Source organism: Herpailurus yagouaroundi, unplaced genomic scaffold (assembly GCF_014898765.1).
Source record: "Herpailurus yagouaroundi ecotype Mexico unplaced genomic scaffold, PumYag 530, whole genome shotgun sequence".
NCBI classification, from domain to species: Eukaryota; Metazoa; Chordata; class Mammalia; order Carnivora; family Felidae; genus Herpailurus; species Herpailurus yagouaroundi.
The window spans coordinates 3,804,891-3,827,558 of NW_024412747.1; the positions used below are offsets into that span (position 1 = coordinate 3,804,891).

Sequence of the window (22,668 nt, forward strand, 5' to 3'; positions counted from 1 at the left end):
CCCACACACACATCCTCCCAGCTGGGCCCTCCTGATCTCTCCCTTGGGCTCTCGGAAGTTTCCCCACCAGAGTCCCTGCTTCTAATCTCTTCCCCCTCCAATCCATTCCTCACACTACTGCCAAACATTATCTTTCTACAATGTAAGCTCGGTCATGTCTCCAAGCTTAAACAGAGGAGTCCAGTGGTTTCCCACTGCCTGCAGAATAAAGCCCAAACATCTTGCAGGGCACGCAAGAGTGTTTAAGATTCTGCCCCCACACTCTGCCTTCGAGGCTTCATCTGCTGTAACTTACCTGCAAGTACCCAGCACCTGGATTATTTGCTGTTCCTTGAATATGACCTTGTAATGGCTTTATTACTTCCTGGCGTTATTCCCTCAGCCCGGAGTACATTTTTCTTCTGTGCTACCTAGCGCACCTCTCCTCGTCTTTCAAGACAAAGCCAAGGGCTCTGAGAAGCCGTTTCCATCCCTCTCGCTCCAGATCAGGGTTAATTGTTCTGTCTCCCGGTATGTGCGCATGTGTGCGAGTGTGAGATAAACTACATATAACACAAAATTTACCATTTTTACCATTTTAAGGGTAGAGTTCTGTGGCACTAAGTACATTCACATGGTTGTGCAGCCGTCATCCCATCCATCTCCCGAGATTTTTGTCATCCCCAACTAAAACTCTGTCCCCATGAAACACTGACTCTCCGTTGTCCCCTCAGCCTCTGGCAGGGGGAGCTCTGCTTTCCGTCTCTATGAATTTAACTATACTAGGTGTCTCATAGAAGTGGAATCATACAAAATATTTCCCTTTATGACTGGCTTATTTCACTTGGCAAGATGTCCTCAAGGTTCATCCATGTCGTAGCCTGGGTCAGAACTTCCTTTTTAAGGCTGCATACTATTCCATTGTGTGGATACACTACATTTTGCTTATCCCTTCATTCATCCAGGATGCTTGGGTTGCTCTGCTTATCAATTACTATGACTATTGCTGGTATGAACATCAGTGTTACAAATATCTATTCGAGTCCCTGCTTTCAGTTCTCGGAATATACACCTAGAGGTGGAATTGCTGGAACATATGATGATTCTAACACGTATTCCTTCTTCCTCAAAGGTAATTGTGCGTGGCAGGTGTTCACCTTCAATATGGCCCTGTAGCCACATATACATTCCCTTGGAGTAACGTTAGCTGATTAAAGCACAGCAAAGGCACCGTAAAGAATATTTGACTCTGCCCTGCAGTAAAATGTTTCCCACGTAGAGAAGTTACAAACCCCTTGAAATGTGAAAGTGCTAATAACATGTGAACTCTAAAATTAGACTCTGGCGAGCTGCTTCTTGAAAGAAAATGCTTTCAAGAAATCCAGTTAGTATGTTTTGTCGTTATTACTTGGTTGTGACCTGCTTGGGAATTTAGAGGCCAGCATCCTGTGTTCCAGCCCTGCCCCGCCCCCTTCGGTGAGTGACTAGCTCTTTACGCTCTAATTTTACCATCAGTAGAATAGCAAATGTCCCTGCCCATTCATGAGAAAAGAGCAATTCAAATGAAAGCGTGCTGGTAACCTCAAAACCAACCAACAAACCAACAAAGATCATCTGGATTATCATAGCCATTGGCACCCCATGCATCCTGGGGCATTTTTAGCAGGCCTAAATGGTCAGTTGGATTCATATTCATCTCTCAAAGGAAGCTACGTGGAATCCTTTAAAGGGTAGAGCACAGCGAGACGTGATCATTCCTACTCAGATTAAAAAAAGAATCTTTGAGTAGAAAGTAGAATTACAGGGACGTTTGAGGGGTGTCTGATAGGAAAGTGGCTGGTGGGATTTTAAAATGTGGCAGTTGAAGAGAAAATTTTTTGTGTCATTACAGAATAGGCACCGATAAAGAAAGCCCTGAGCCAAGATTATAAAAAAATTCTTTAAAAAATACTCCCGGTAAAATTAGATGGGAAGGCCTATATAGCGTGTGTGCGTTCCATCGGGGCAGAATTGGCAGGAGTATTCATGAAAACCGGCAGGTAGAATACTTTACCCTACTTTACATAGCTATTTCTGGCCTGTAATAGCAGTTGCCAAAGACATGTTTAGAGCCACTGTTAAGATGCGGGTGCCAAATTATGACACGTCGACTGCGTCATAAATCAACACAGTTCTTGCCTTCAAAGAGCTGGCCACTGAAGTTACTTTCAGATCTTACCAACTATATTCCTCTCTTCCGTGTTTTCAGAAAGACTTCTCCGGAAGGGAAGGGACCATAAGGCAAGATTCCTGATTTTTTTTCCCCACGTAGACGGATAAATGAACATTGAGTGGGATGTAGTCTCCTTCCTCCGTTCCTCCTACTTCATTCCCTGGAATTGAAGCCGTGGCCAGTTCAAAGATTACCTGTTTGGAACGATTACAGGATTCGGGTGATGCAATCAATCACTTGTGTATACAAGATAGAAGGCACACTGCTGTGTGATTTAACTCATAGCAGTTAAATCAAAGGGGAAAAGCTGAGACGGTAGTTCTTCTGAAGCATTTCTGCTGACAATTAAGATCCCTTTTCAGGGCTTTTAGGGTCTGTATTTCTCTATTCTAGAGAGCTCAGAAAGGGCCTGGAAAATAGAAAGGAATTTAGTATGAAATAAGGGTCACATTTCTAATTAGAGGGGAAAAGACGAGGGCAATGCCTGGTGTTGAAACAAGAAATCATAGGGGCGCCTGGGTGGCGCAGTCCGTTAAGCGTCCGACTTCAGCCAGGTCACGATCTCGCGGTCCGTGAGTTCGAGCCCCGCGTCGGGCTCTGGGCTGATGGCTCGGAGCCTGGAGCCTGTTTCCGATTCTGTGTCTCCCTCTCTCTGCCCCTTCCCCGTTCATGCTCTGTCTCTCTCTGTCCCAAAAATAAATAAACGTTGGAAAAAAAAATTTAAATGGCATGTTTTGTACTAATTCTCAGGCACCTGGTTAGGGAGCCAGTAACCAGAGGCCGCGCACATAGGGTGACTTTCAGCGGCACCTGAGGGGAATATCGCTGGCACACAAGCATTTCCCACCCCCTTGGCGAAACCAGTCCCCGGGGGCCAAGGATTCTTCTTATTGTCAAAGACAGCTCTATTGTACCTGACTGGAATTTATCAGATTTCAGGAAATCCCCCACATACCCGCAAGGGCATTCTCCCCAGTGGCGAATGTTCTCTTTGTCTTTGTGGAGACACAGCCGAGGTGGGTGGGATAGCTGCTCACCCGGTGGCTGCATCTGTGTGTGAGGAACTCAGGCCACTAGATTGGCTAAGCTGGCCATGATAGATGGCAGGTGCAGGGCTCAAAACCAGGTTTCCAACCATGAGCGGAGGTACACCTGCCAGTAAGGACGCTGTGGTCTGTATCCCATCAGGAAACCCTTGCTCTGCATTAGACCCAATTATCAGTCAGCAGTGGAGTTCCAGAAATGGTACTATAAGCTGGGCAGGAAACCAGTCAGGAGAGGTTATCCTAAGGGGTGAGCGACCCTAAGATGATGCTTTATGCTACACTTCCTGGTCATCTGTTATTCTGATTTGGTTGACCTTGCATCCTTGGCCGCTGCTTTTAATGTCGGGAGAAGAAACCCGTACTGCATGAACGACAATAACAGAAGCAGGGCTGTGATCCCGATTTTTATTGTTGGTTCCTGGTGTCTGGTTCTTTGAGAGAGTGTGTCTGATGTTGGGGGAGGGGGGGTAAGATGGAAAGGGGGGAATCTTTCAGAAATCACAGAATCCAGGAGAATCTGAGTCAAGTAGCAGCTTGCACGGTGGCCACATTGGGGCAGAGTCACTTGCCATAAAGTCACTTACCCCTCGCCCGGGGAGGCAATGCGTTTTGGTGAGACCCTCTGCTGACTAGGAATCCTCATCTAGCCGAAGGCTGAGTTTTCCTGCTCCTGGGGTGTTGCCTTGGGGGTTTTCCGACTAAACTGTTCTACCATGCCAACACATGTGAAGTGATGCGATGATATTTTTAAAATTATGGATAAAAATCCAGAAGATTGGGTCATTCAATGGGCCCAGATATTTTTAAGTACTTGCTTATTTAAGGTCTTTTGCAGTTCACAAAGATGCTTTCACATGTCTTACCTGACAAACGGTTTTCTCAGATTCCTAGACTCTAGAAATACCTTGCCTGCATTTTCTATTTCAGGGCTTGATTTTCCAACATAATGTCTGCAGTTTCCCCCCCAGTGTTATTGTGTGTTTTGGACCCCTCTTCCGTATCAGATGTTATACTTCCAAACAGATCATTCATTTTCTTTTTAAAAAAAATTTTTTAAAAATGCTTATTTATTTTTGAGAGAGAGAGAGAGAAAGAGAGAGAGAGCGCAAATGGGGGGAGGGGAGAGCAGGGAGAGAGGGAGACACAGAATCCGAAAAAGGCTCCAGGCTCTGAGCTGTCAGCATAGAGCCCAACGTGGGGCTGGAACCCACCAACCGTGAGATCATGACCGGAGCCGAAGTTGGACGCTCAATAGACTGAGCCACCCGGGCGCCCCCCATATGTTTCCTTTTCAATAATATGGCACACGTGGGCTGCATCTATACTGCTGAGTGAAACCGCTTTCTCAAACTTTGCTTTTGGAATAGTTGCGTTAAAAACACAAGACCTGACCACAAGTTAAGGGTTTCTGAAATGGATTCTACGTTCCCACGGGGCCCTACGGTCCCCGCATGGCTCTGATGTCAGCCCAAGCTGGTCAGGGAGAAGGGTTTTTGCTTCCCTTCAAGACTCCAGGCAAACGTTTGATGAAGTGGTCTCACTATGCCCCCGCTGACACACAAAGATGCTTTAATGTGTCTTACCTGACAAACGGTTTGCAGGCCCCGGCAGGCCCCACTGCATGACGCAAATATTCATGGGGCCACTCTGTTTTCTCTGATGCAACTATGTGGTTGCATGGATATGAAAATAGTGCTGCCCGGGACCAGGGATTCTACGCAAACAGGCTCTTCCAGTTTTTTTGTTTGTTTGTTTGTTTGTTTTATTTTATTTTAATTTTTTTTCAATGTTTTTATTTATTTTTGGGACAGAGAGAGACAGAGCATGAACGGGGTAGGGGCAGAGAGAGAGGGAGACACAGAATCGGAAACAGGCTCCAGGCTCCGAGCCATCAGCCCAGAGCCTGACGCGGGGCTCGAACTCACGGACCGCGAGATTGTGATCTGGCTGAAGTCGGACGCTTAACCGACTGCGCCACCCAGGCGCCCCCAGGCTCTTCCAGTTTTAATCACAGGTGCCTTTAAAACATCTTTGAAATTTCAGGACTATAGAAATGTCGAGGATGCCGGTGGGGAACAAATTCGAATATCAGACACTATGCTGTACCTACCATCATCCCTTCCCTTCTGCAACCCAGGTTTTGTTATTAGAGGAGCTTGTGTGCCAACTCACCCAGAATACCCTTCCCTCACTCAAGCAAATCTATTCCTGGAGGGTCCCACCGGGACCCCCACATCTGCCACTGTCTGAATCCCGTAGGTAAACATAGCTTAGGCTTAAGGTGAGTCCACACTACATTGACATTCAGTTCTGATTCCAAATATGTGACAGTGCTACACCTCTCGGGTTGGTTTACATGATGAACGGGGGAAATGAGCATGTAACTTTTACAAATGTGATTTCTCTTTGTGTAAAACAGAGCTCTACTGACAAGAGTCCACGTCAGAATGCACACAGATATAAAATACTCTGAGATTCCAGGCACGAAAATCAGGATTTGAATTCAATCTCTATAAAAGACACATAACTGGGGCACCTGGGTGACTCAGTCGCTTAGGAGTCTGACTTCAGCTCAGGCCATGATCTCCTGGTTTGTGGGTTTAAGCCCCTCGTCAGGTTCTGTGCTGACATCTCAGAGCCTGGAGCTTGCTTTGGATTCTATGTCTCCCTCTCTCCCTGCCTTTCTCACTCTCTCTCTCAAAAATAAATATTAAAAAAATGTTTAAAAAAGACACATAACTTCTCACAACTGTTGACCATGTGACTTGACTATAGGTCACAGAAAATTTTCCCAGCTACTTGTATTCTTCTGTATCTTTCCCTTATTTATTCAAAAATTTTATTGAGCAGCTTCTATCTGCTCACAGTGAACACAAAAGATAGAATGCAGTCATCACAACGTAACGTAATTCAAAGTATATTTGAAAAGACAAACAGATAACAAAAATAACAATAGTTAAGGGGAGGTAGAGAAGTTAAGGAAAACTATCTGAGATTGGTCTGGCTTGTCTGTCACACTCTCTTGCGTTACACTTCCCTTTTCAGCAGATAAAAGAGAAAAAATATATACTTTAATTTATATCTTAATTTATAATTGCCAAGTGCCTCTTGTACATTCAACGCAGCCTTATGTTAGCATAGGACGAAGACTCATTTAGATACCAAAGCAGTCGGGTGGGGCATGGCTCCTTCCATCTGCATGATGTAGCAACACCCTGGCGTAGGGTAAGCCTTTCTCCTTTGGTGTCTGGTCCTCATTAAAGCAGACTCTTCACCAGCCACCATGGAGAGTCGGCACGACCTGTTATTATCGTTATGATAACATCCCACTAACTGCCACACATTAGGCCCAAGATATTTATTTGCCCCACAAGAGTTGAACCTATGTTTTGAGGTTCTGCAAGAAGTGATTGAGCATTGTAGGCAATAGGGAACATGGCTTAGTTTAAAATGACCAGGATGAGGGGCGCCTGGGTGACTCAGTCGGTTAAGTGCCTGACTTCGGCTCAGGTCTCACAGTTCGTGGGTTCGAGCCCCACGTTGGGCTCTGTGCTGACAGCTCAGAGCCTGGAACCTGCTTCAGATTCTGTGTCTCTCTCTTTCTGCACCCTCCCTCCCCACTCCCCCATTCATGCTCTGTTTCTTTCTGTCTCTGAAAAACAAACATTTTTAAAAAGTAAATTAAAAAAAAAATAAAATGACCAGGATGAAATATAGAGCAGTTATCTATCTGGCTATAGTTGGTGCAGAGGGAAAATATTAATCATCACCCACCCTCCTGCCTGCCCTGCTAACATCACCCTCACCCTCTGTGAAATATGGTCTTTACTCTTTCTACTTTGGAAAGGATCTTCCAGCCACCGTGATCTCTCCCACCAGTTTTTATATAATGCTTTTCCCTCTCCTAGAATGGTGCTTCTTAAGCTTTAACGTGTGTATAGATCATCTGAGGATCTTGCTGAAATGCCAAGTATGACTCAGTAAGTCTGGGGTTGTGGCCTGAGATTCCGGATCTCTCACAGGTAACGCTGATGCTGCTGGACTGAGAAGGAACATGGCCTTAGAGCACCCTACCTAGCCTCACCTGGCCTAGCTGTCAGTGGTTTCTGGACACATGGATTCTGTAGACTGCTACAATAATAATAATAACAACGGCAACCACATCAATGAAAAGAACAAAGCAACAAACCCTTTCAGGGACTAGTTTGCCAACTTTTTATTGCCAATCAATTTGTCAAGAAAGGACAGTGAACATATGCGTGGCTAATATTGCCATATCCTAAAGGAAGGCTATTTAAATTCTACTCTGTCTTTGTCTCTCAGATATAAAATAAAACACACACACACAAATTTTTTTAAAAGGGGCGCTTGAGTGGTTCAGTTGGTTAAGTGTCCAACTTCAGCTCAGGTTGTGATCTCACTGCTTGTGAGATGGAGCCTCACGGCGGGCTCTGTGCTGACAGCTCAGAGCCTGGAGCCTGCTTTCCATTTTGTCTCCGTCTCTCTCTGCCCCTCCCCTGCTTGTGCTCTGTCTCTCTCTGTCTCTCTCTGTCCCTTTCAAATCTAAAAACACACACAAAACATTTAAATTCTATAAAAAGGAGGAAGGCCATAGCTTCAGAATAGAAGACAGTCTTCAGAATTGAAGAAGTTTAACTTTATGAAAAACTCGCTACGCTAGTCTCGTTTTTAAAATTTGGTCCTAGACTGGGGGCACTAAAGGCATGTCTGATCCCAGACATGAGGTTGGATGTCCCTCCACAGTGCCCGAGAAATCCCAGTGCATGACGCTGTCCTAACCCTCATCACCCTCTACTGTTATTGCTTGTCTACCTGCCTGGAGTCCCCAACAGTCTAGGCCTTCCTCTACCTTTGTATCCCAAAACCTTGAACATTGCAAGTACATGGAAAATACCCAGTGACTGAATGAAAGCCTGAAATAATGGATCACTCTAACAATATTACTAGTGGATTCTGTTGTCTGGTTTTAGGTGGAGTAAGAGACATTTTTTGAAGTGGTCCAAAATTGTGGTGTACATGAAATTACAGAGAAAGTGTACATATTAAGAATCTTTTTTTGAGGTTTTTTTTTTTTTTTTTTTGAGTAGGTAGTGAAACACATATATATCTTTACCTGTTCCTTACCTTGAATCTGACCAGCCCTTTCCAACTCTTGCTTTGAACTGGTCAAGTGATATTCTGCTCTGTGAACCTGTGGATAACTTGAACTATCTCTGTTTTTCTGGTCTTCTAAATGAGATGCTGTGAGATTTAGAGGGTTCTTGTGATTTTAAATTTGCTACGATCCCTTGGTTTTATAAACAAGAATGGATAGCAAATACGCATTTCTTATTAACGTTTCTTAATAGCCTATTGTGTAGGACAGACTGGGTTGACTCTTCCAAAAGAAACAGCTCATGCAGGTTACAACTCAATGTTCATCATAAACTTGTTGAGCACAGGTACATATTGGGAATTAAGACAGACAAATATCAACTATTAAAATAAGAAATGGCAAGTAAATCACTTAGATAAGAATTATGCTCAATAGTGGACTCAAATTCCTCATTTTTCAATGATGGTGACAACTTTATGGCTGTGTGTGTGTGTGTGTGTGTGTGTGTGTATCTGTGTGTATCTGTGGACAAATACATCACTTACTAGTGAGTATTTCTGGGAGGAGATCACAGAAGACTTTCATTTTCTATATTGTATATTTGTCCTAACATTTGAATTTATTACTATACAAATGTTTTCTGTTTTAAGCAGAAATACAATTCAGAATTTAAAAAGAAAAAAAAATGCTTTTATGAGAATTAATGACACTGCTGCCCACAAATACCTACACATGAAAGTGGGACATTAAGAAACTCAGCATGAAGTTTCCACAACAGAGAAGAGAGATTTGGGTTGTTTTAACACTTTTAACTGGCTGAAAAGAGCACCTCTTAGGATATTTTTGATGTTTACAAATCTTGTAATGACATAAGTTTTTAAAGTAAAACACACATACTTTGAGGGTTTTAAAATGTTATCAGTGACTTAGAGAAAATTACATTAAGAATGTTATTAAAACTTAATTTGATAATTTTTGCAAAAAGAAAGAGTGAATATTGTTAAACAACTTAATAGAGACATAAGTTAAGAATTGACTTCTTTGGGGCCCTGGCTGGCTCAGTCAGTAGACTGTGCAACTCTTGATCTCGGGGTTGTGGGTTTGAGCCCCACGTTGGGTGTAGAGATTATTTAAAAATAAAATCTTAAAAAAATTGAGTTCTTCAATAATGTTTTAGGGTGCCTACTAAAAAGAGCATTTTTTTTTAAGATTCAAATACATCCTAATAACATAAAGCACTCCAAAACTACATTTATATATAATTTTTTAATATAGCCATTGTTCCATCTGTAGTCAAATGTGGAAATCTGCATGATTTTGACCATGTTACTCTTACAGAAATGAAAGCCCCACAATTGCTTTACCACTTCTTCAGAAATCTAGTTCTGCTCCAGTACAGTGCAGGGGGCATTAAAGTTTCAAACTTCCGCTAAAATTATAATGAGCTATTTGGACATTTATTTGAATGTAAACAACCTTGTCTTCATTACATTGTTCATTCAATAATATTTGCTGAATGCTTACTATGTGCCAGGTAGTGTTCTGGCACTCCACGTACATCATAAACAGAACAAAGGGTGCTGCCTTCATGAAGTCTGTATGCGGGAGACAATAAGGATAAGCGTAATAGATGTGTAAGTTATGTAGTATGCTCTTATTGAAATTATTTTGGGGGGTGTAGTATTCTGCTAGGGCTGCCGTAACAAAATACTACAGACCTGGTGGCTTAAACAACAGAAATATTCTCTCACATTCTGGAGGCTGGAAGTCCAGGATCAAAGTGCCAGCAGGGTTGATCTCTTCCCCTGGTTTGCAGATAGCTGCCTTCTTATCATATCCTCACATGGCCTTTCCTGTGTGTGTGTGTGTGTGTGTGTGTGTGTGTGTGTGTGTGTGTTTGCATGCGCATGCACACAAAGCTCTGGCGTTTCTTCCCCTTATTATAAAGATGCCAGTCCTATTGGATGAGGGCCCCACCCTTGTGACCTTATTTAACCTTAACTACCTCTTTAAAGGCTCTTCCTCTAAACATCTAAACAGAGTCACATTGTGGCTTATGACTTTAACGTATGCATTGGGGAGGGGCGGGGGTGGGCCCGAACAATTTCAAACACTCAAGTGAGGGACCCAGGACAGAGACTCCTCTTGTCAAGGTTTCAGGACAATGTTGAGATAGACTTCACTGAGAAGGTGAAATCTGAGCAAAGATATAGGAGATAAGAGAGTTATATCTGTGGCTGTCAGGAGAAAAAAGCATTTCAGTTTGAGGGAACAGCCAGTGCACAGACCTTAAGGCAGGAATGTGTCTGGAAGGTTCCATAAACAGTAGGTCTTCAGGGAAGGAAGAGCAGGAAGAGAAGAGAATGTACGGATCTGGGTGGTGTAGAGCTCTGTGGGCCACTGTAAGGGATTTGGGGTTCGCACGGGTGAAATGGGTTTTTAGCACAGGTGTGACATGGTCTGATTTGTAGATATCCATGAAGCTGTCAGTTAAGTGTTCAGCTCTTGATTTCGGCTCAGGTCATGATCTCAAGGTTCGTGGGATCAAGTCCCGCATCAGGCTCTGCACTGACAGCGTGGAGCCTGCTCGGATTCTCTATCTCCCTCACTTTCTGCCGCTCCCCTGCTCGTGCACGTGTGCACACATGAACGCTCTCTCTCTCTGTCAAAATAAACATGTTTTAAAAAGAATACAGTATGTAATAAATTTACAAAATATGTGTTCCTTAACTGTTTATATTTTCAGTAAGGCTTTCGGTCAACAGTAAGCTATTAATAGTTAAGTTTTGGGGAAGCCAAAAGTTGTATGTGGATTTTCGTCTACGCAGGGGTCAACACCCCCAACCCCTGCGTTGTTCAAGGGTCAACTGTACGTTAACTGCATCTTTTAAAACCTTGAGTTTACAATCTAATTTTAGAGTCAAATTATCTAGACTTCCCACTTACAAAGTTTTTCAACATGTGATACACATACATAAGTAAGGCTTCCTTCTATATATTTATTAATTTTTCTTTTATCTTTCTTCTATGAATGTACTTGATTACACATTTTTTGTGTTCATTTGAAATCTTTTGAACTAAGTTTATCTAATTATGTATGCTTAATATCTAGATTCTAAGATACTCTTTATTTTTAATTTTTTTAAGTTTATTTTTGAGAGAGACAGAGACAGCGTGAATAGGGGAGGGTCAGAGTCAGAGAAAAAGGAGACAGAGAATCCCAATAACCTGGGGTTTGAACTCACAAAACCATAATATCATGACCAGAACTGAAACCACGAGTCAGATGCTTAACCCACTGAGCCATCCAGGCATCCTTAGGTTCTTAGATACTTTTGAACAAAGTTAGTACACAGATACACAGAGAAAAGAGTAGACACAAATGACATTACCTTGTGCCTTTTACAAATAAATAATACTTTGAGGGCCAACTGGGTACCGTTGTAACACAAAGTGTTTCGTTCTGTTTGGCTTTAATAAAATCATGATCGCCTATTATCTTACATTCAAGAGAAACAGAAACTGGATTGTTACTTATTATTTCTATGACTTCTTTGTCCATTAAAAAAAAAAAGAGGTGTTTTTAAGATGAGCGGGTAAAAGTATATGTGAAAATAAGAGTGGGTTCACTGTTAGGTAAAACTGTGAAACAGGTCAAGTTTGGCTTCCTCTTCCTCTTTTAGTTCAGGGAAACTCACCAAAGTATCTCCATCACCTAGCACGGTACCTAGCACATAGTAGGTGCTCATTATTTGTTAAATGAGTGGTGATTTCGCTAAGACATATCTTTCACTAATTTGTTAGTGACTTCGTATGTTGTCCATCCTTGGAGTATTTGCAGTCTAAAAGATTGCCAGAGGAAGTGGGCAACCTCTGCCCAAAGGTACGAACTGTTAAAGGTTGAACTTCAGTGGGGAGATCTTTTAAAGTGCAGAATTTTCCCCAAGAGCTACTTCCAACCACATCACTGACCAACTAGTTACTTCCCTAAGACATAACATCCTGAATATTTCCAGTTCTTGATTCCTGTGCAAAAATCACAGGAGTTGTTGATTCTAAAGCAATCACTGCCAATTTGTAGACTATTTGCTTGAAATTTGTATTAGGTAAGACTTGAATCCGGTTCACCATCTTCCCCAGTACCTCTAACATTCCGCACAAAGGCTGTCACGGTGACTGGGTGGTGAGCAGGGATGTCCTCTAAAACGCCAAACTGCTGGCGGCAGCAGCCTACCAGCCATGTGCTGGCCCAGGCACTCAGTGATACAGCCAAAACATGCTGTGTTAACCCTACAGCTCCCACCTGCTGGAGGCACTGCTATTTTAAGGTATAGAATGTAGACAGTACGCACACACTACACAAATGTGTTTGAAGAGAGCTAAATTGAAAAACACACATTTGTGCTGAATTACTTCAACAGTGGCTTCGTTTTTTGAAAGAAGCGTACCGTTACCTTTGCAAAATGGCTTTTTCCAGGCCCTAAAGGAAGGCTAGGCTTCTTCTCGGGTAACCTTTCCTCCCTCTCTCAACCCCTTCCCATATTTCTTCTTGCAGCCCCCATCCTCTGAACCCACACAAGGAGGGCAGAACGAGTGTCTCTGTTGAATGGAGGAAGCGGACGCTGCGCAAGTGCTAGACGCTTTTCAAACGATGGTCGCTCTCCCCTGGGTCTGACAAAGCCAGCCTCGCGACGCACCAGCAGGGTGAGAACCGAGGCAAACCTCCCCAGCACTGGGAGAAACCCCAAGCCCCACCCCCCCGTTCCTCCCGCCCTGAGGCTCGGCCCGCCCTCCTCCCTTCCCTATTGGCTCGGTGGCTCTACGCGTCACGCCTGCGACGCCGACGGTGCCCTACCAGCGAGGGGCGGGGCTCGGGGCGCGCCAGGATGGGCAAGCGCGCACGCGCAGGAGAGCGGGTCTGGGTCCGGACAGGGGAAGGGAGGGGGTGGTGTTCCCGGTTTCCTGGGTTACCTGAGGGGGCGGGGGTGGAGAGTTCGCGGCGGCGGCAGTGGCAGCGGCGGCGGCGGCAGCGGCAGCGGCAGCGACAGCGACGACGACTCGGGATTCTCCCGGTGAGTGGAAGGGCGCCGCGGCGGCGGCTGCAGCCAGAGAGCAGGTAAAGGCGGCCGCTGGGCGCCGACGACGCCGGCAGAGGGCTTGGGGTCCCGGACACCATCCGTGGCCTGGAGGGAAGGCGGTTTGGGGTGGCGGCGGTCGCGGGGGTCTGGGGGTCGCCGCCACCCGACTGAGGGCGCTGGGGACCCGGCCCCAAGCCCGTCCTCAGGCGTCCTCTCTGGCTCCGGGTCTCCGAGATGTCTCCCCCCGCCCCCCGCGCCCGGGCAGCCTCTGACAGCAGCTGAGCGGCGGGCGGGAGCTCCTCCCGGCCCCCCTGGACCCTTGCAAGCGGCCACCCGCCACCAACTTTATTTCCCGGCGCACGGAGGGGCGGAGGTCGAGTAGGCTGGCGGCGATTTGCTGCTAGCTTGATTGTATTTATTGTCCTGTGCGGTGGCACTGCCTCCACCCCGACCGGGCCCAGACTGGCAGGTCGGGGACGGGAGTTGACAGTTTCCGCGCCACCACCCTTGCAGTCGCTCCTTGAGCTCCTGTCCCGCGGTCCTCACCCATCTGTCATCTCCCCCCGTGTGCCTTGGTCTGCTGCTTTTCTTATGCCTGTGACACCCTTTGCCGGGGCGAGAGACTCTCCAGAGGATCCTCTGAGACATCTGCTGTCTGTCTCCGGCATCATTGGAGCCTTGGCTGAGATGCCTCTTGGTCTCTGGCAGGATTAAACTGTTCGGGAAATAACCCAGGAAGACCCCGGCACCACAGCGTGGAGGTCAACGAGTTGTTTAGTAGTGGCGGGGATAAGGCCAGAGGCTTTAAGAACCGTCCCTGTAGCCTTAATTCTTACCGTGCGAAACAAAACAAAACAAAACAAAACATTCCCTAGATGCTCAACGGACCATACACACCCAGTGACAGCACTTGGCAGTTGATGAGGTTTGTTTTAAGCAGATAGAAAATTTTAAGGGAGTTGCATCTTGTGTTGAGTACGTGGGTGTTAATAGGGACCAACGTTTCCTTGAACATTGAGTTCAACCCGCATTTTTCCTAGGGTTTGTTTAACAAATTGATAGGACAAACTGAATTGGGCTTTCCTTCCTGATGATTCTTGGCTGATCTGCTGTTACTTTAAACTTCCACACCCAGAAACCTTATGCTAATAAAGATGTTGACAATGGGCTTTCATTTTATAGATGTAGTTATTAATACGGGGTATCTGTTTTAAAGAGCTTTACAAGTAGTCAGCAACTTTTTTTTTTTTTAATAACTCTTTGCTGTCCTTCATATTGTTACTGCCTAAAGATTGAGAATTTGGAGACAAGAATTAGGAGAAAATGTGTTACTATATAATTTAATTTACATGAAAGCAGTGTGTAAGCCATAAAATGATCTATAAATTTAGTATATATTTATTGAGCATGGACTGTGTGTCGGAGTTTTCTGAACACATAAATATCCCCTCCTTCATGGAGCTTACATTCTAGTGGGGGATCTCAGATAATAAAATATGTGCTATGTCATTCGGTGTCAAGGACTAGAGAGAAAAAGCAGGGAAGAGGGAGAGATCAGGAACTGGAAAAGGGTTTTAACTAGGGGTAGTCAGGGAAGACTGCCTAGAGAACGTGGCGTCTGAGCCCAAGACCAGAAAGGAGACGGTAATCCGTACCCCTCTCTAGGGGAAGCGTGTTCAAGTAGACGGAAAGGCACTTGCAAAAGCTTTGAGGCAGGCGTGTACTGGGCATGTTTGTGGACAGCTCAAAGTCAGATTTGGCTCTGGTGGAGTGAGCAAAGTAAGAGATCATCTCTAGTAAGAGATGAAATCAGGTGAGTGGGAATAGGAAATCAGATTGGGTGAGGTCTTGTAGGCCTTTGCACGGGCTTGGTCTTACACTCTTGAGTGAGAAAAGGACTCATCCCTCTGAATAAAGAAGAGATATAATGAGACTTTTACAAGGGTCACTCTGGTGGCTGGATGAAGAATAGACTTTGGATGAAGGAGAGGGTAGAAGCAGAGATATCAGCTCAGGGACTCCTGCCATAATTCAGGCCATGGATGGTTATCATTTGGACCAGAGTAGAATCAGTGGAGTGGTTGATTTCTGGCTGAATTGAGGATAGACTCAACAGGAGACTTAAAGACAACTACAGTTTTTGTCCTAAGTGAGTGCAAAGATGCAGTAGACATGTACTGAGATGAGGTTTATGAGATGGGCAGTGGGTTAGGAGTTGGTTAGAAGACCACAAAATGAGACATCCAAGTAGAGATTATTGGTAGTAGATTCTGGTAACTTTGTGTTGAAGAGACTTTTCACATTATCTTGACTTTAACAGGGGTTTAGTATTTCACCCATGAACTGCCAACCTTTTTCAGACTCCTTTTCTTTTTAGCTCTTTTGGACCAACTTATTCATTCTTTTCACGAAATGTAGCTTTGCTTTTATTTGCTTGCACTCAGAGCATCTGTTTGTTAGTATCATTTGTAGAGAAAGCCGTATAATCTAGAATTTCAGAGTGCCTTTTTAGTTTGTTGCTGTGTTTAACTTGAACACCTCAAATGACTAAGCTTTTCCCAAATTATGTTTAGATGCCTGGCTTAAGTTCAAGAATTTTTTTAAGTCCCAGAAATCTTGTTATCAAACGTGGCTTCACTTGGCCATTTGTGAAATTACAATGGAAATGACCTGTATTTTTAATACTTTATTAATAAGTCAGTAATATACAGGGATTATCCTAATTCTTTTGTTTCATTAAAGATGGCTTGAAATAAATGGGCCATCACATGTTAAACGGAGATCTTTTCATCAAATTATGCAATATTTGGAGCCATAGAATTTGGCCTGTAAAACTTGTATCAAAAATATATCAGGATTCTAGAGTTTAAGGTCTATACCTTCCCTTAAGAACCAGGCTACAAGTACATGACTGTTCGGGTTACTTTCCCTTTTCTCTAAGTTGTACCAAGACATCTACTTCTTTTATTCGCATCGTTCCTTCGAATAAAGTAATTTGGTACCCCCTCCTCTGAAAAAAGAACCCAGGCTATAAACTAATATATTTAAATGGATTTTCAACCTAAATATATTCTGAAAGTACATAAAAAGACGTCATATTAATAACTAATTATAAACAGTCCATGGGAACACCATATGTTCTTTGATACTGCTTTCTTTTGCTATTGTTTCTCACCGGTATTTGTCTTTCTTTCTCTTAATTCTTCCGGCCTTGATTTATAGTAAGTGAGAGAGACCTGATACATTTTGAAACTTTGAATGGTTTTCAGGTCTAATTGTGGGGAAGAAAAAAAAAAAAGAAAAAGCTTTTTTAACAATATGAAAAAGTAGTGCTTAAAGTATGATCATCTTAATTAATCAAGAAAGGAATCAAATGGTTTTCCTAAAGGCTCGTCATTGTTCCATTCAAATGTGATTCCTTGAAATTGAAACTCAAAATGTGTGAGGAAATAAGAGAACTTCTAGCCACTTTAAATGAGTGGAAGAAATGGATGAATGATAAGACTACTGTGCATACTTACAAATGTTGATACAATTCATCTTTAAAAGGTAAAGAGGATAGAAGATTTTTGCCAGAAACCTGAAGAATCACATATTTCAAATTGAAAAATGAGGCAGGGGAAAGTGAAGCTTAGAAACTATACATTGAACATTTTGACACTAAATGATTCCTAGAAAAATTATAGACCAGATTGCCAAGCAGATGCTTTGTAATCTGTGATTAGAAAACACAGCACTGATTATTAAGACCCAGAGTTAGTTTTTTAAGAACAAGTCATATTAACCTCTTGCTCACTTTATCAAAGATATGATAGTATTAAATAATCTTTTTAAGCACCTCACATCTTACAAATTGCGTTCCCATTTATTATTTTATTTAACTCTCACAACATCCTTGTCAAGTAGTGTCAGATGGGGAGTCCTCAATGGTAGGAGCCCTGGGAAGACACAAAGGGGACAGATGTGGGAGATGTTAGAAAGGACTTGCCTAGATACGGAGTAAAAGAAAGGGAGGAATCAAAGTGGGCTTTGGGGGTTCTAGACTGTCTGACTGGGTGGATGGTAATGCTGGTAATTGATCTTAATTTTGAAAATATAGGTGGTGGAACAGATTTGGAGATGTGAAATTCATCAGTTCACATCAGTTTGGTGAGACTAGTTGTTTTCTTTGTTGGAACAGAGTCAGGTATAATTAGAATTTTCAAAATATATAGGTCTGGAGCTCAGAAGAAAAGTCTAACCCAAATAAAAAAGGCTTCATTCATTCAGTAGACATATCCTTTCAAATACTTTTGGTAAGGAAGGGAGGACAGTGGGGAAGCTTGAGCTGGGAGATGGCATTGGGGAAGGTTTATTTTTCTTTAAAGATGAAAGAGCCAAGGAACTTTAGTGGACTGATAGAAAGACTCCATTGAAGAGGAAAGAAAAATGAAGTCACAAAAAAATTGAAGTCACAAGAGAAAGAAGATAATCAGACATAACCTCAGCAGAAATGGAGGGGTTGGGAACAAGAGCACAGGTGAAAGGGCTACCCTGTAGAAGAGCAGTGATGTATCTTCCTAGTATTTAAAAAAAAAAAAAAGGAAATAGAGACTAGATACATAATATAATATAGCATCTCTTGTCTCTGTGGGAATCAGGTTATGTGCTGAAATTGAGGAGGAAGAGCATGGATTGGGGTATATTTCATGGGAAGAGTTACGGTTGTGATGGGAAAAGGGACTTGGCCAAGGACCACTAACCTAATTACTGAATAGTGATAAACACCCTTCAAATCACAAATGAGTAGAGCAGCCAATCAGAATGGTTAAGCAGTTTTCTCCAGCAGTTCTCCATAACAGTGCAGAAAATGTTTGGTTAGACTAAATCTGGATGGGGAGTGGAAGGGGGGTTGTGATGTAGAACCTGGAAGGGGGTGGTACAGAGTCAAGGAACTGAGCGTGCTAATGAAGTTGCTAATTGAAGAGCTGAACCATAGGTAGGTATCCTGCTTGATTGAAGAAGACAGCCAAGCCAAGATGGAGCTGATAAATGCGGAGAACAAAGAGGGTGAAGAATTTCAACGAGTAAGCGGTAGGATTAATGGAAGCAAAGGAGTACTAGAGATGGAAAAATAGGCATGGGATGTGAGGTCCTAACTTTAAGATTCTAGAGTCAGAACAGTTGCAAGTGATGATAAGGGTCAAAGTACGGCCAGTGATGATGGGTAGCCAAGATTAATAGTGCTTATGCAGCAATCATAATATTAATAAAACTACAATTTATCAAGTACTGCTGTATACTCGTCACTATACTAAGTGCTTTGCATAGTTTATCATACTTATTTTTCACAACTATCCCTTGAGGCACATATTAGGGACTCTATTTTACAAATGAAGAAATGGGTGCTCGGTGAAGTAAAGTAACTTTCCCAAAGGTACACAACTAGGAAGTACCTGATTCTTTCTAGCCCCAAAGCCCTTATGCCCACTTAATACACTATGCTGTTCTTCTCCAAAGTAGGGGTCATTGAAGAAGAGGAAATCAAAGAGCTCTAAATCCTAGTATGTTGGGATTATTTTTTCTTATGGATAATGAAGCCCTCGGAAACAACAGATCTTGTGTGGAGAGGAAGACAGGACTTTTGTAACAAAGTTCTCAATAAATGGAGATGAAAGACTCAACGTCAGTAGTTGACAACTATAAATATAGCTATAATTTAGCCTTAGGAGTAGATAAAATGGGTAATAATGATGCACAAGTCACTTTGAGAACCAGATGATAACCAGAATAATACCGACTTGTCTTCCTGGCCTGGGATCTGGGTGTATATACTGATTTATTAAGAGGAGAAGATTAAATGCTCCTCTTGTGTAAAGGTAGAGGATACAGGGACATTTCTTCACAACAGAACTAGGGTTCCTAAAGCTAGGGAGTGAAGTGTCCAGGGAGGAAGAAGCACTCATCTAGTTGCGTATGAAAAATCAGAAAGGATAGGTGGGCAGGTAGGGTCATCATATAATTTATTGACCAAATACATGTTATTTTGAAAATGAAAAGAGTGTCATTAATAGTTACCCTGGGACAGAAGGCATAAACTAGGGCTGTCCTAGGCAAATCAAGATGTGTAGTCATATCTGTGATATGTAACAAGAGGAGCTATCATCTTGGAAAAGGGCTGTGGATGTTGAGAATGAACAAATTGAGCCCTAAGTTAGAGGGACATGAATGGGGCTTACTAGCCTGAGATTATTCTCTCCAGCCCTATAATACTGCCCGGACATGTTCTGGGTATGTCTTGTTCTAGAAGAGTCAGGAGATGTGAAGGAAGTTCTGGGTTCATCTCTCTATGAAGAGTTGGAATCCATTAGCGCATAGGTGGTACTAGAAACCTTAGAAGTGGATGAGATCATCAAAAGAGAACACAAAGAATGGGAAGTGAGGAAGAGGACAGGATCCAGAGGCTCCCCAACATGAAGGAGCTGACAAAGAAGAATCCAGCTAAGGAGACTGAGGAGGAGTGGTCAGAAGGGTAGAAGGAAAACCAGAAGAGATTTGTCATCTCAAAAATCCAGAAAGAAGAGAGATTTAAGAGTGGATGATTAATAGTCTCATTTGCTTTATGTTCCTCAGAGGTCAAAGAAGATAAGGACTGGAATGTGTCCATTGGGTTGGATTTGGCAATTAGAAGGTTATTGTTGATCTTGGCCTGAGTAGTTTTGGTAGAGAAGTGTGAGCACAAGTCAGACTGCAGTGCACAGAGAGGTGAGCTGAGGCGAGGCAGGAGGACTGCTTCAAGTATAGATTACCCTTGAGGAATCTTGAAAGACAAGGGTATCAACAGGATATATCCGGATACTTATATTTATATTTGTATTTGTATTTGTACTTATATTTATTTATTTTAGACAGTGAAGAAGTCAGTGGAGACGAGGGGTTGAAAACTAGGAGAGAGCTGGATTTCCAACCAATGCCTCCTAGTAAGGTCAGTAATTTTGTTGTAATGAGAAGAGTGAAAGTAAGAGGAAGCTACATTGTAAATCAAGTAAGACAAACTTTGTAATAACTACAATTTATCAGAACCTGGAGTAGGTAGGAAGAAGAGAGAGAATTCCTAATTTGGTGAAATAGTGAAAAGTGGCATCTAGGTTGTGGACTAACTCTAGGATTCTGTTTTTTCTCTACAGTTTTTGGGGGGAGCGGGAAGCATGCGCATAAAGTTTATTCGTTCAGGATTCCTGATCCCATAACACTAATGATTTTTATAATTTTCATCGATTAATTTTTATCAAGTTCTTGGACCAAAGTTTCTTTTGCCAGATACAACATTAACCCATCTCGCAAACACCGTCAACGCAACATTTTAGAGCTTGAAAAGTAACAAGAGATAATCTCATTCCACCTTCTCATTTTATACACGGGGAATCAAAGATCTAGGGATGCTGGCACACAGATGGAGGCACCGAGCCTCAGTCTGACTCTTAGTCCAGAACTGTATCTCCTACAACCTGCTAGATTTTTATTCAGGCTACTTTCTTGTTGCTGAGGCATCTTCTCCTTTCATTCTTTGACTTGACAGATTGTAGAAGACTAACTTTTTAAATAAGTAAAATAGAGGTCTTAATATATGGATTTATTGTGATAGATGAACAAAATGCTCTTCGCATCTTACTGGAAAATCACAACATGTTGTAATATTATTTTTATTATTTTATTATTTTTATTAAATTATTCCAAGCCCTTCTTGGAAAGTTGAACTTTCTTTTAAGATATCTCTTTTGATGGGGCGCCTGGGTGGCGGAGTCGGTTAAGCGTCCGACTTCAGCCAGGTCACGATCTCGCGGTCCGTGAGTTCGAGCCCCGCGTCGGGCTCTGGGCTGATGGCTCAGAGCCTGGAGCCTGTTTCCGATTCTGTGTCTCCCTCTCTCTCTGCCCCTCCCCCGTTCGTGCTCTGTCTCTCTCTGTCCCAAAAATAAATAAACATTGAAAAAAAATTAAAAAAAAAAAAGATATCTCTTTTGCAAAGTCTCTTTTTAAGAAGTCTCTTCTCTTTAAGAAGCCAAAAAGAATATAGACTTCCAGACCATAAAAATGTGGTTTCTAGGAATAGCTTATCCAATTTCCTGGCTATCATTCTTGACTATCTCTGGATGTTTCAACTGTCTAAAATCATAACAGTAATATTTCTCTTTTATGGTACTTGAGAATATTAAGGTATATAAAATTATATTTAACATAATATTATATATGTATATATATCATTTACATATACTGTACGTTATATATATTTGGGACAATTTTTGAAGTCATTTGATAAATACTGAGAAATATCAATATTCTTTCCTCTTCCTTTTTGGTTTTTGTTTGTATTTCTCTCTTTCCTTATTTTTGAAATATAATTAACATAGTGTTATATTAGTTTCAGGCGTACAATAAAATGATTCAACAATTCTATATGTTACTCTAGCGTTCATCATGAGAAGTGCATGCGTAATCCTCATTACCTATTTCACCCAACCCCCCACCCACCCACCCACGTCTGGTAACCATCAGTTTGTTCTCTATAGTTCAGTCTGTTTCTTGAGCCGCCTGAGTGGCTCAGTCAGTTAAGTGTCCGACTCTTGATTTCGGTTCAGGTCATGATTTCACAGTTCATGAGTTTGAGACACACTCTGGGCTGTGCAGTGACAGTGAGGAGACTGGTTGGTGTTCTTTGTCTGTCTGTCTCTCTCTCTCTGCCCCTCCCCCACTCATATTCTCATTCTCTCTCTCTCTCTCTCTCAAAAATAAACATTTAAAAAAAAAAGAGTCTGTTTCTTGGTTTGTCTCTTTCTCTTTTTCCCCCATTGCTCATTTGTTTTGTTTCTTAAATTCCACATATGAGTGAAATCATATGGTATTTGTTTTTCTCTGAGTGTTTTCACTTAGCATTATACTCTAGCTCCATCCTGTTGTTGCAAATGGCAAGATTCCGTTCTTTTTTATGGTTGAATAATATTCCATTGTATATGCATATCACATCTTGTTTATCCATTCATCTAATGATGAACCCCTGGGTTGTTTCCACATCTTGCCTCTTGTAAATAATACAGCAGTAAACATAGGGGTGCATGTATCTTTTTGATTAGTGTTTTCATTTTCTTTGGGTAAATACCTAGTAAAGGAATTACTGGATAATATGGTAGTTCTGTTTTTAATATGTTGAGGAACCTCCTTACTCTTTTCCATAGCAGCCATACAAGTTTACATTCTCACCAG

The 22,668-nt window shown here is 42.5% G+C and overlaps 1 protein-coding gene across 6 annotated transcripts in view; it reads left to right on the forward strand.

The window, feature by feature from the left end:
• The window catches only part of LYST (lysosomal trafficking regulator), a 194,911-nt gene that overhangs the window by 1,461 nt on the left and 170,782 nt on the right, over positions 1-22,668 (forward strand). For 2 of the 6 annotated variants that reach the window (XM_040464861.1, XM_040464862.1), the window contains exon 1: positions 13,446-13,469. The gene's annotated coding sequence lies outside the window, so the exon portion shown is untranslated. Of the gene's footprint in view, positions 1-12,908; positions 13,058-13,330; positions 13,470-22,668 lie in introns of those variants that run through there. The other 4 variants (XM_040464863.1, XM_040464864.1, XM_040464865.1 and 1 more) reach the window with 4 other exon arrangements.